At 36.2% G+C, this 13,791-nt stretch overlaps 1 protein-coding gene, 1 non-coding gene and 1 pseudogene across 5 annotated transcripts in view; 1 reads left to right on the forward strand and 2 right to left on the reverse strand.

Annotated features, from left to right (window-relative positions):
• SNRPE (small nuclear ribonucleoprotein polypeptide E) overlaps nt 1-13,791 on the forward strand; it is a 140,010-nt gene that overhangs the window by 16,222 nt on the left and 109,997 nt on the right. The window contains exon 6 of one of the 4 annotated variants that reach the window (XR_009560100.1): nt 2,515-2,578. The exons of the other annotated variants lie outside the window; for them this stretch is intronic. The gene's annotated coding sequence lies outside the window, so the exon portion shown is untranslated. Of the gene's footprint in view, nt 1-2,514; nt 2,579-13,791 lie in introns of those variants that run through there. 4 annotated transcript variants of the gene reach the window in all.
• The window catches only part of LOC115861685 (small ribosomal subunit protein uS19-like), a 149,660-nt pseudogene that overhangs the window by 7,390 nt on the left and 128,479 nt on the right, over nt 1-13,791 (reverse strand).
• Nucleotides 9,117-9,189, reverse strand: TRNAK-UUU (transfer RNA lysine (anticodon UUU)). The gene has a single exon. It is a non-coding gene; the product is annotated as a tRNA-Lys (tRNA).

The following is a 13,791-nucleotide window of genomic DNA, read 5'->3' on the forward strand; positions in this document are numbered from 1 at the left end:
GATTTCTAATGTATTTCTGTGTGTACAGATAATACACTTTATATGATTTTAGTTATTTTAAGTTTGTTAAGTTTGTTTGATAGCCCACATGATCTGTCTTGGTGACTATTCCACATGCACTTATAAAGTATGTGTGTTCTAGGGACTTCGCTGGCGGTCCAGTGGTTAAGACTCCACACTCCCAATGCAGGGGACATGGAATCAGTCCCTGGTCGGGGAACTAAGATCCTGCATGCCTCATGGCACGGCCAAAATAATAAAATAAAAAATTTAAAAATCAAAAAAGAACAAAAAACTTAAAAATAAATCTGCCATCTAGTGGGAGACAGAGCTTCATAAGTCTTTTGCATTTCTGTGTGTCTTGCAAGCAAGGTACTGACTGCCCTTTGTTTCTGACTGTCTTTTTTCAAGGATGTTTATTTAGCAAACAGCCTTGGAAGATAGTATCTTTCTAGAGCAAGGAGCAGGCATGCTTACTGCCCACATAAAAAATTTAGTTCTCCAAGTTCACGGTTTTTCTGAACCTGACAAAGCACTATATGTCAGTGTCATGTGGCCCTAGTTGCATTGCTCTGTGCTAATTGAGATTTGGGGAACCAGTAGAAAAAACAAAAACTGATACTCTGGGTATTTCCATTGATAGGAATAATAAGCTGCCCTTCTGTAACTCAAATGCCTCATGTCTTCTGCCAGCATCCATGAAACTGTGACAGGCCAACCTGTTAGCTTGCAAGTAGGGTAAAATTTCAGATACTTCACAGTTCTTGAATCCATCTTTCTTGTTTTTTATTAGTCCCATTTCTTCTTTTTTTTTTTTTTTTTGCGGTACGCGGGCCTCTCACTGTTGTGGCCTCTCCCGTTGCGGAGCACAGGCTCCGGACGCGCAGGCTTAGCGGCCATGGCTCACGGGTCCAGCCGCTCTGCGGCATGTGGGATCTTCCCGGACTGGGGCACGAACCCATGTCCCCTGCATCGGCAGGTGGACACTCAACCGCTGCGCCACCAGGAAACCCTTTATCTATTTTTCTGTCTTTTGGATTGTTTTTATTATGATTCCATTTTATTTGTCTATTGGCTTGTTAGCTATACCTCATTTAAAAAGTTTTTTACATGATTCCCCTAGGGATTACAATATACATATTTGACTTATTATAGTTTACCTTCAATAGTATTTTACTGCTTCATGTATGGCGTTAGAACCTTATTCCTCACATTGTTCATACTCTGTCATACTTTTAGATGTGTTATAAATTCCTCAATACATTGTTGCTATCTTTGCTTTAGATAGTCAGTAACAAGATTCTCATATACCTACCTGAATATCTGGTTGGGAAGTCCCATCTTTTCTGTCTTATCAGTTTTTAACTTTTGGATTGGGAATAATTTTTCAGGTCATTTTTTTTTTTAAGAGACGTGAGGGTTTGTTTGTGTTTTTTTTTACCAGGTGGATCTTTTCTTGGCTTCAGCTTGAGATCTTTTCATACGTAACCTTCCCACCTCCTCTTAGAGGAAACTGAGTGCTGAATCCACTTCTGTATAGGCTCCCTTTTAAAGTGTTGGCTAGTGTTGAGTGTCAAGGAATTAGCAGCAGGAAAGGCTGGAGGGAAGGTCAATAAGGGCATTTCCTTTTCTCCTCTTCATAATTTCCTTCAGACAGCTAAAGAAATGAAAAGGTACTTTCTGCTGCAGTCTTTTTACCTTGTTTCAACTCTAGAGGGTTCCTTTTTCTATAGATTCCATTGTTAAAAACAGTTTGTTATGGCATTCAAGGATTTTTAAATTATCACCCATAATGATGGTTCCTTGTAATAGCTGTTTCCTGCTGTCCTTCAGGCTTTGTGCATAACATTCCACTGAGTTGACAAATCATAATTTATGAAATATTTCTTTATGTAGCTTTTTCATTACTATAAATTATGCCACAGTGAACATCCTTTTGCATCTCTTTTGCACTTCATGAGGTATATTTCCATGAGTGGGTTTGTGTATTTAAAAACTACCAGCATTTATATAGGTAAATATATATATTTACCTATATAAATATATTTTTATATATTTATTATATATTACAAAAGTAGGTTAGAAAGAGGAAGAAACCTGGAAAATACATACCCTGGGGTTTGGGGATCTTATAACTTTGCCTAGAGAAAAGAAGGTGAAGAAATTGTATAGACTTGTTGAAGACAGGCTATTGCAAGGAAATTTTCAAAAATTTGGTTATGGATCTCTACTGTTCTTTTTCCAGAGGTTAGTATTTGAGGTTTCAATACCTCTTGATGGGTTTAAAAAAAAATTTTTATTGTGTGAAATACATATAAATTTTCTATATTAACCATTTTTAAGTGTACAGGTCAATATTTAATGTCACCATCCATCTTCATAACTCTTCATCTTGTTAAACTAAAACCCTATGCTCATAACTCCCACAATCCTCTCATCTCCCCCACCCTGCCACCAACCCCTGGCAATCACAATTCTACTTTTTTTTTTTTTTTTTTTTTTTGCGGTACGCAGCCCTCTCTCACTGTTGTGGCCTCTCCCACTGCGGAGCAGAGGCTCCGGACGTGCAGGCTCAGTGGCCATGGCTCACGGGCCCAGCCACTCCGCGGCACATGGGATCTTCCCGGACCAGGGCACGAACCCATCAGCAGGCGGACTCTCAACCACTGCGCCACCAGGGAAGCCCCCACAATTCTACTTTTTGTGTCTATGATTTAAGTACCTCATTTAAGTGGAATCACACAGTATTTGTCTTTTTATAACTGGCTATTTCACTTAGCATAATGTCCTCAAGGTTTATCCATGTTGTAGTATATGTTAAAATTTCTTTCCTTAAAGGCTAAAGAACATTCCATTGCGTATATATATATCTCACATTTTGCTTATCCATTCAGCCATGAACAGACACTTGGGTTGCTTCCATGTTTTAGCTATTGTAAATAAAGTTCTGAACATGGGTGTACATATATCTCTTGGAGACCCTGATTTAAATTCTTTTGAGTGTATATCCTCAGAAGTGGAATTGCTGGGTCATATGGTAAATCTGTCTTTGATTTTTTGAGGAACCACCATATTGTTTTTCACAGCAACCCTACCATTTTACATTCTCACCAACAGCATGCAACAGTTCCAGATTCTCCACATCCTCAGCAACATCTGTTGTTTTGTTTTTTTGATAGTAGCCATCCTAATGGGTGTGAGGTGGTATCTCATTGTGTTGTTTTTTTTTTCTTTTTAAAATGTTTATTGTGGAAAATACATTTAACATGATATCTACCCTTTAACAAAATTGTAAGTGTACAATACTTTTTCCTTCTTTTTATCCTGCATGTATGTTAAATTTTATAGAGTGCTTTCATTAATGATTATATGAATTTTCTATCTTACAATACTGCAATAATTTACATTAATTGACTTCGTGGTTTTGATTTACATTTCCCTAATGATTATTGATGCTTAGCATCTTTTCATTTGCTTATCTGTCATTTGTGTATCTTTGGAGAAATATCTATTCAAGTGTTTGCCCATTTTTTAATCAAATTGCTTTTTGAGTTTTAGGGATTCTCTATATAGTCTAGATATTAATCCCTTATCACATATATGATTGGCAAATATTTTCTCCCATTCTGTGGGTTGCCTTTTTACTCTGGATGGTGTCTTTCAGTGCAGAGAATGTTTAAGTTTTCACGAAGTCCAGTTTGCCTATTTTTTTCTTTTGTTGCCTGTGTCTTTCATGTCATATCCAGGAAATTATTGCCAAATTCAGTGTTGTGTAGCTTTTATTCTGTGTTTTTTCCTGAGTTTTATGGTTTTAGGTCCTACATTTAAGTCTTTGATTCATTGTATATGGTATTGGATAGAGTTTAACTTCATTTTCTTTTGCATGTGAATATCCAGTTTTCCCAGCACCACTTGTTGAAGACTGTCCTTTCTCTGTTGCATGGTTGTGGCACCCTTGTCAAAAATAATTTCACCATGTGAAGATTTATTTCTGGGCTCTCTCTATTCTATTGGTCTATATATCTGTTTTTATTCCAGTACCACACTATTTAGAGCTTTGTAGTATGTTTTGAAATCAGGAAGTGAGTCTTTCAGCTTTGTTCTTCCTTTTCAAGATTGTTTTGGTTATTCAGAGTCCCTGGTTTTAGGATGGGTTTTGGGTTTTTTTTCTATTCCTGGAAAAAATATCAGGATTTTGATAAGAAATGCATTACATTTGTTAGGAATCTGTAGATCACTTTGGGTAGTCTTGACATCTGTGGGGTAGTACTGACAATACTAAGTCTTCCAATAAATGAGCATGGGATATTTCCATTTTTTAATGTCTTCTTTAATTTCTCTCAGCAATGATTTGTAATTTTCATTGTACAAGTGTTTCAACTCCTTAGATAAGTTCATTCCTAAGTATTTTATACTTTTTGATGTTATTGTAAATGGAATTGTTTTTGTAATTTCCTTTTCAGATTGTTTATTATTGGTGATTATTAGTGATACAAATATAACTGATTTTTGTATGTTGACTTTATATTCTGTTACTTTGCTGAATTAACATTTTAGTGTCACAATTTTTTGTAGACTAGGGTTTTCTCTATCAAAGATCATATCTGTAAATGATGATAATTTTACTTCTTCTTTTCCATATTAGATGCCTTTTATTTCTCTTTCTTGTCTAATTGCTCTAGTTAGAACTACCAGTACTAAGTTGAACAAAAGTGAGGAAGGTTGACATCCTTGCCTTATACCTGATCTTAGAGGAAAGGCTTTCACATTTTTTTTAATTGAGGTATATTGGCTTACAATATTATATAAGTTTCAGGTGCACAGCACAGTGATTCACAATTTTTGAAGGTTATACTCCATTTATAGTTATTATAAAATATTGGCTGTATTCCTTGTGCTATATAATATATATTGTAACTTATTTATTTGATACATAATAGTTTGTACCTCTTAATCCCCTACCCTATCCTGTCCCTCCCCTCTTCCCTCTCACCACTGGTAACCAGTTTTGTTCTCTGTATCTGTGAGTCTGTTTCTTTTTTGTTATATTCACTAGTTGGCTTTACATTTTAGATTCTACATGTAAGTAATATACAGTATTTTGTCTTTCTGTGTCTGACTTATTTCACTTAGCATAATTCTCTCCAAGTCTTTATCTATTCATCTGTTAATGGACACTTATTTTGCTTCTATATCTTGGCTATTGCAAATAATGCTGCTATGAACATTGGGGTGCATGTATCTTCGAATTAGTGTTTTCGTTTTCTTCAGATGTATACCCTGGAGTGGAATTGCTGGATCATATGGTAGTTCTATTTTTAGTTTCCTTTTTAATTAATTAGTTTAAAAAATGTTATTCAAGTATAGTTGATTTACAATGTTGTGTTAACTTCTGGTGTACAACAAAGTGATTCAGTTATTCATATATATTATTTTCCATTATGGTTTATTACAGTATATTGAATGTAGTTCCCTGTGCTATACCATAGAACCTTGTTGTTTATCTATTTTATATATAGTAGTTTGTACCTGCTAATCCCAAACTCCTAATTTATCCCTCCCCAACCCTTTTTCCCCTTTGGTAACCATAAATTTGTTTTCTATGTCTGTGAGTTATTTCTAGTTTTTTTGTTGTTTTTTTTGTTTTTTTTTGGTACGCGGGCCTCTCACTCTTGTGGCCTTTCCCATTGTGGAGCACAGGCTCCAGACGTGCAGGCTCAGCGGCCATGGCTCATGGGCCCAGCCGCTCCGTGCCATGTGGGATCTTCCCAGACCGGGGCACGAACCTTTGTCCCCTGCATCGGCAGGCAGACTCTCAACCACTGCGCCAGCAGGGAAGCCCTATTTTGAGTTTTTTTGAGGAACCTCCATAACTGTTTTCCACAGTGGCTGCACCAATTTATATTTCCACCAACATTGTACAAGGATTCCCTTTTCTCCACATCCTTGCCAACTCTTATTATTTATGGTCTTTTTGCTGTTAGCCATTCTAACAGGTGTGAGGTGATATTGGTAATACCTCATTGTGGGTTTTTTTTTTTTAATATTTAGGCTGTGCTGGGTCTTAGTTGCAGCATGTTTAGTTGTGGCATGTGGGATCTTTAGTTGCGGCATGCAGGCTTCTTAGTTGCAGCACACGGGCTCTTACTTGTGGTGTGCAGCCTTCTTAGTTGCAACATGCGAACTTGTAGTTGTGGCATGCATGTGGGATCTAGTTCCCCAACCAGGGATCGAAGCTGGGCCCCCTGTGTTGGGAGTGTGGATTATTCTTACCCACTGGACCACCAGGGAAGTTCCTCATTGTGGTTTTGATTTGCATTTCTCTGATGATTAGCAATGCTGAGCACCTTTTCATGTGCCTGTTAGCCATCTCTATGTCCTCTTAGGAAAGACATCTATTCAGGTCTTCTGCTCATTTTTTAATTGGGTTGTTTGTTTTTTGATGTTGAGTTGTCTGAGCTGTTTATATATTTTGGATATGAACCCCTTATTGGTCATATCATTTGCAAATACTTTCTCCCATTCAGTAGGTTGTTTTTTTGTTTTGTTAATGGTTTCCTTTGCTCTGCAAAAACTCTTAATTAGGCATTTGTTTATTTTTGCTTTTGTTTCTTTTTCTGCCTTAAGAGACAGGTCCAAAAAGATATTGCTATGATTTATGTCAAAGAGTGTTGTGTCTATGTTTTCTTCTAGGAGTTTTATGGTTTCCAGTCTTACATTTAGGTCTTTAATCCATTTTGAAACTTTGAGTATGATGTTTGCTGTGAGTTTTTCAGGTATGGTTCTTATTATGTTGAGATGGTTTCCTCCTATTCCTAATTTGTTGAGTGTTTTTGTAATGAAAGGCTGTTGAGTTTTGTCACATGCCTTTTCTGTATCAACTGAAATGATCATGTGGGTTTTTCTCCCCTTTCATTCTGTTAATGTGTTACATTACATTAATCAATTTTTGTATGTTGAACCATCCTTGGATTCCAGGAATAAATAGCACTTAGTCATGGCATATAACCTTTTAATATGCTTCTGAATTTGGTTTGCTAGTATTTTGTTGAGGATTTTTATGTCATTGTTCATAAGGAATATTGGATCTGTAGTTTTCTTATAGTGTGTTTGTCTGGCTTTGGTGTCAGGGTAATGCTGACCTCATAGAATGAGCTAGGAAAAATTCCCTATCCTTTTCATTTTTGGAAAAGCTTGGGAAGGATTAATATTAGTTCTTCAAATGTTTGGTGGAGTTCAACAATGAAGCCATCAGGTCCAGAGCTTTTCTTTGTTGAGAGATTTTTGACTACTGATTCTATCTCCTTTATGGTCTATTCAGATTTTCTATTTCTTCATGATTTAATGTTGGTAGGTTTTATGTTTCTAGGAATTTTTCCATTTCATCTAGGTTATTCAATTTGTTGGCATATAGTTGTTCATAATACTCTCATAATCCTTTCTATTTTTGTAGAATCAGTAGCAATGTCCCCACTTTCATTTCTGTTTTTAGTAATTTTGAGTCTTTTTTTCTTAGTTCATCTAGCTAAAGTTGTATCAATTTTGTTGATCTTTTCAAAGAACTAACTTTTGGGTTTCGTTGAGTTTTCTCTGTTGTTTTTCTGTTCTCTTTTTCATTGATTTCTGCCCTAGTCTGTATTATTTCCTTTCTTCTGCTAGCTCTGGTTTCAGTTTGTTCCTTTTTCTAGTTCCTTAAGTTGTAAATTTAGGTTGTTGATTTCAGATTTTTTTTAAATGTAAGCATTTTATAGCTATACATTTTCCTCTTAATACTGCTTTTACTTCATCCCACAAGTTGTGATACGCTGTGTTTTTGTTTTCATTTATCTCTGTTGTTTAATTTCCCTTGTTACTTCTTCTTTGACTCATTGGTTGTTTAAGAGTATGTTGTTTAATTTCCACAATTTATAAATTTCCCAATTTTACTTCTCATTGATTTCTAACGTTGTCCTCTTGTGGTCACAGAAGATAACTTTGTATGACATTTATCTTTCTAAATCTATTGAGACTTAATTCGAGGTCTAAAGTGTAGTCTGTCTTGTAAAATGGCCCTTGTGCACTTGAGAAGAATGTGCATGCTAGTTGTTGGGTAGAGTGTTCTGTATATGTCTTAGATGTAATTGGTTCATTGTGTTGTTTAAGTCCTCTGTTTTCTAATTTATCTTCTGTCTGATTGTTCTATTCATTATTGAGAGTGGGGTATTCAAGTCTCCAACTATTACAGTAGAGCTGTCTATTTTTCCCTTCAATTCTGTTTTTGCTTCATATATTTTGCTGGTATGTTATTAGGTGCCTAAATGTTCATAATTATTATGAACTATAGTGTGCCTTTTATTAATATATGATATCTCCCTTCTCTCTTGTAATCTTTTTCGGTTTAAAGTCTATTTATCTGATATTAATATAGCGAATCCTGCTCTCTTTTCATTACTATTAGCATGGAATATCTCTTTCCATCCTTGTACTTTCAATCAATTTGTGTTTTGGGATCTAAAGTGAGTCTTTTGCAGGCAACATATATTTTGGATCATGTATTTTTATGCAGTCTGCCAATCTTTGTCTTTTAACTGGAAAGTTTAATCCATTTACATTTAAAGTAATTACTGGTAATAAGGGACTTGCCTCTGCCATTTTGCTATTTGTTTTTATGAGTTATAGTTTTTTTCCCCCCTAATTTCCTGCAGTCCTGTTTAGTTGATTTTTTAGTAGTAAAAATTTTAAATTCCGTTCTCATTTTCTTTTGTGTATATTCTATTGGTATCTTCTTTCTGGTTACCATGGATATTACATTTAACATTCAATAGTTGCAACATTCTAAGTTGAACTTATACCAGATTAATTTCAATAACATATAAAAACTCTGCTCCTTTATGGCTCTGTCCCCCTGGTTTCAGTTGTCAATTCACAAAATTGAATCTTTTAAACACTCTATGCCCCAAAACATAAAATGATAATTCTTTTAAATGCATCAGTTTCTTAAATTTTGTGGAAAGCAATATGTGGAGTTACTAACCAAAATTACAATAATCCTATTGTTTTGTGTGTGTGTGTGTATATATATATATATATATTTTTTTTTTTTTTTTGGCCACACCGTGTGGCCTGTGGGATCCTAGTTCCCCGACCAGGGATCAAACCTGGGCCCTCAGCAGCAAAAGTGCAGAGTCTTAACCACTGAACCACCAGGGAATTCCCCTAGACTAATAATTTTTTTAAAAATACATTAGTCTCTTAAATCATGTAGAAAAAAAGTGGAGATAGAGACTGTTTTTAAAATAATTCTAGCTTTCATAATTACTTCTGTACATTTACCTTTGTTGAGATCTCTGTTTATTTATTTTTTTTAATTGGAGTATAGTTGCTTTACAATGTTGTGTTAGTTTCTGCTGTACAGCAAAGTGAATCAGCCACACATATACATATTTCCCCTCTTCCTTGGATTTCCTTCCCATTTAGGTCACAGAGCATTGAGTAGAGTTCCCCATGCTATACAGTGTGTTCTCATTAGTCCTTCATATTGTTTTGAGTTACTGTCTAGTGTCCTTTCATTTCACCCTTGAGCATTTCTTGCAGGGCAGGTTTAGTGGTAATAAACTTTTTCAGCTTTTGTTTATCTGAGAATGTCTTAATTTCTCCCTCAGTCTTGAAGGATAGTTTTGTGAGATACAGGATTATCAGTTGAAAGTTTTTTTCTTTTAACACTTTGAATGTATCAGCTGCACTGCTTTCTGGCTTCCGGAGTTTCTGATAAGAAATCTGATTGTCTTATTGAGGATCTCTTGTATGTGACAAATCACTTTTCTCTTGCTGCTTTCAAGATTCTTTATCTTTGGTTTTCGAACATTTTATTATAAATGGGTCTCCTTGAGTTCATCTTGGAGTTTGTTGAGCTTCTTGGATGTTTATTTTCATGTCTTTCATCAAATTTGGTAAATTTTCAGCCATCTTTTCTTTAAATATTTTCTCTGCCCCTTTCTGTCTTCTCCTTCTGGGATTCCCACAGTATATATGTTGGTCCACTTGATGGTGTGCCACAGGTCCCTTAGCTCTGTTTACTTTTCTTCCATCTTTTTTCTTTATGCTCTTCAGACTCAATAATTCCTATTGTCCTATCTTCTTCAGGTTTCCCTATTCTTTCTTCTGGCAGCTCAATTCTGCCTTTGAATACCTCTACTGAATTTTTCTTTTCAGTTATACTTTTTTTTTGGTGGTGCTGGGTCTTTGTTGCTGCGTATGGGCTTTCTCTAGTTGTGGCGAGCAGGGACTACTGTTTGTTGCAGTGTGTGCAGGCCTCATTGCAGTGGCTTCTCTTGTTGCAGAGCATGGGCTCCAAGCATGTGGGCTTCAGTAGTTGCGTCACGGGCTCTAGAGCGCAGGCTCAGTAATTGTGGCACATGGGCTTAGTTGCTCCGTGGCATGTGGGATCTTACTAGACCAGGGATCAAACCTGTGTCCCCTGCATTGGCAGGAGGATTCTTAACCACTGTGCCACCAGGGAAGTCCCTCAGTTACACTTTTTAGCTCCAGAATATTTTTAGTTTCTTTTTAGATTTCCTATATCATTTTCTTTTTTTTTTTTTTCCTATATCATTTTCTTGACTTTCTCCACATCTTCCTTAGTTTTTGAGCATTGTTAAGATGATATGTTAGACTTTGTCTAGCAGATCTGCAATCAAGTCTTTCTCAGGGACAGTTTCTATTGATTTAGTTTTTTCCTTTGAATGGGCAATATTTTCCTGTTTCTTTGTGTGTCTTGTGATTTTTTTTGCTGAAAACTGGACATTTGAATCTAATAATGTTATCTCTGGAAATCAGATTCTCCCCCTTACCTGAGGTTTTTTGTTATTATTATTATTATTTTATTGTTATGGGTTGTCTCAGTACCAAGGATCAGCTGGAGGTTTAAACTTAAGGTCTTCTCAGTTCTTTTTTGAGCCTGAGCACTTTCTAATTTTCCCCATATATGTAGTTGGTTTTGAATGTCACAGTCTTTTAATGTCTGGCTGCCAACGTGGGAAAAAAGAGAAAAATGAAAGGGAGGGAGAAAAGGGCACTGGCACTTTAAATCCCCTGTAAGTTCACTTCAGCTGTAGGGGAAGTGGCTTGCAACAATGGGTGGAGGTGCAACAACAATGGCACCTCCTCTTTGCACCTCTGTGATCAGAAGCAGCCATCACCAATTAGAATACAACTTTCCAGTATTTGGAGAACAGGGTCCTTTTTACCCAACCTGGATGTGTGCAATCTGCTCCAGGAACATATGCACAGCTGCCTGCCATGTGGATGGGGATGGGGAATAGTACTGTGCTAAGAGCCGAAACTGACCAAAATTAACCATAGTTTACCTTCCATATAGAAAACACACATGAAACTAATATAATTTTTTTTTTAATATAATTTTTTTAACATCTTTATTGGAATATAATTGCTTTACAATGTTGTGTTAGTTTCTGCTGTTTAACAAAGTGAATCAGCTCTATGCATACATATATCCCCATATCCCCTCCCTCTTGTGTCTCCCTCCCACCCTCCTTATCCCACCCCTCTAGGTGGTCACAAAGCACGAAGCTGATTTCCCTGTGCTATGCAGCTGCTTCCCACTAGCTATCTATTTTACATTTGGTAGTGTATATGTGTCAATATTACTTTCTCACTTCGTCCCAGCTTACCCTTCCCCCTCCCCGTGTCCTCAAGTCCATACTCTACGTCTATGTGTTTATTCCTGTCCTGCCCCTAGGTTCATCAGAACCTTTTTTTTTTTTCAGATTCCATATATATGTGTTAGCATACAGTATTTGTTTTTCTCTTTCTGACTTACTTCACTCTGTATGACATACTCTAGGTCCATCCACCTCACTACCAACAACTCAATTTTGTTTCTTTTTATGGCTGAGTAATATTCCATTGTACACATGTGCCACATCTTCTTTATCCATTCATCTGTCAGTGGACACTTAGGTTGCATCCATGTCCTGGCTATTGTAAATAGTGCTGCAGTGAACACTGTGGTACATGACTCTTTTTGTGTTTCTCAGGGTATATGCCCAGTAGTGGGATAGCTGGATCATATAGTAATTCTATTTTTAGTTTTTTAAGCAACCTCCATACTGTTCTCCTTAGTGGCTGTATCAATTTACATTCCCACCAACAGTGCAAGAGCACTCCCTTTTCTCCACACCCTCTCCAGCAATGATTGTTTGTTGATTTTTTGATAAGGGCCATTCTGACTGGTGTGAGGTGGTACCTCATTGTGGTTTTGATTTGCAGTTCTCTAATGATTAGTGATGTTGAGCATCTTTTCATGTGTTTGTTGGCAATCTGTATATCCTCTTTGGAGAAATATGTATTTAGGTCTTCTGCCCATTCTTGGATTGGGTTGTTTGTTTTTTTGATATTGAGCTGTATGAGCTGCTTGTACATTTTGGAGATTAATCCTTTGTCAGTTGCTTCATTTGCAAATATTTTCTCCCATTCTGAGGGTTGTCTTTTCATCTTTTTTTATGGTTTCGTTTGCTGTGCAAAGGCTTTTAAGTTTCATTAGGTCCCATTTGTTTATTTTTGTTTTTATTTCCATTTCTCTAGGAGGTGGGTCAAAAAGGATCTTGCTGTGATTTATGTCATAGAGTGTTCTGCCTGTGTTTTCCTCTAACAGTTTTATATTGTCTGGCCTTACATTTAGGTCTTTAATCCATTTTGAGTTTATTTGTGTGTCTGGTGGAAGTGTTCTAATTTCACTCTTTTACATGTAGCTGTCCAGTTTTCCCAGCACCACTGATTGAAGAGGCTGTCTTTTCTCCATTTTATACTCTTGCCTCGTTTATGAAAGATAAGGTGACCGACCATATGTGCATGGGTTTATCTCTGGGCTTTCTATCCTGTTCCATTGATCAATATTTCTGTTTTTGTGCCAGTACCATACTGTCTTGATTACTGTAGCTTTGTAGTATAGTCTGAAGTCCAGGAGCCTGATTCCTCCAGCTCCATCTTTCTTTCTCAAGATTGCTTTGGCTCTTTGGGGTCTTTTGTGTTTCCATACAAATTGTGAAATTTTTTGTTCTACTTCTGTGAAAAATACCATTGGTAGTTTGATAGGGATTCCATTGAATCTATAGATTGCTTTGGTAGTATAGTCATTTTCACAATATTGATTCTTCCAATCCAAGAATGTGGTATGTCTCTCCATCTGTTTGTAACATTTTTAATTTCTTTCATCAGTGTCTTATAGTTTTCTGCATACATGTCTTTTGTCTTCTTAGGTAGGTTTATTCCTAGGCATTTTCTTCTTTTTGTTCCAGTGGTAAATGGGAGTGTTTCCTTAATTTCTCTTTCAGATTTTTCATCATTAGTGTATAGGAATGCAAGAGATTTCCGTGCATTAATTTTGTATCCTGCAACTTTACCAAATTCATTGATTAGCTCTAGTAGTTTTCTGGTGGCATCTTTAGGATTCTCTATGTGTAGTATCATGCCATCTGTAAACAGTGACAGCTTTACTTCCTCATTTCCGATTTGGATTCCTTTTATTTCTTTTTCTTCTCTGATTGCTGTGGCTAAAACTTCCAAAACTATGTTGAATAATAGTGGTAAGAGTGGAAAACCTTGTCTTGTTCCTGATCTTAGTGGAAATGGTTTTAGTTTTTCAACATTGAGAATAATGTTGGCTGTGGGTTTGTCATATATGGCCTTTATTATGTTGAGGTAAGTTCCCTCTATGCCTACTTTCTGGAGGGTTTTTATCATAAATGGGTGTTGAATTTTGTCAAAAGTTTTTTCTGCATCTATTCAGATCAT

The sequence above is a fragment of the Globicephala melas genome, chromosome 1 (genome assembly GCF_963455315.2).
Source record: "Globicephala melas chromosome 1, mGloMel1.2, whole genome shotgun sequence".
In the NCBI taxonomy this organism is placed as follows: domain Eukaryota; kingdom Metazoa; phylum Chordata; class Mammalia; order Artiodactyla; family Delphinidae; genus Globicephala; species Globicephala melas.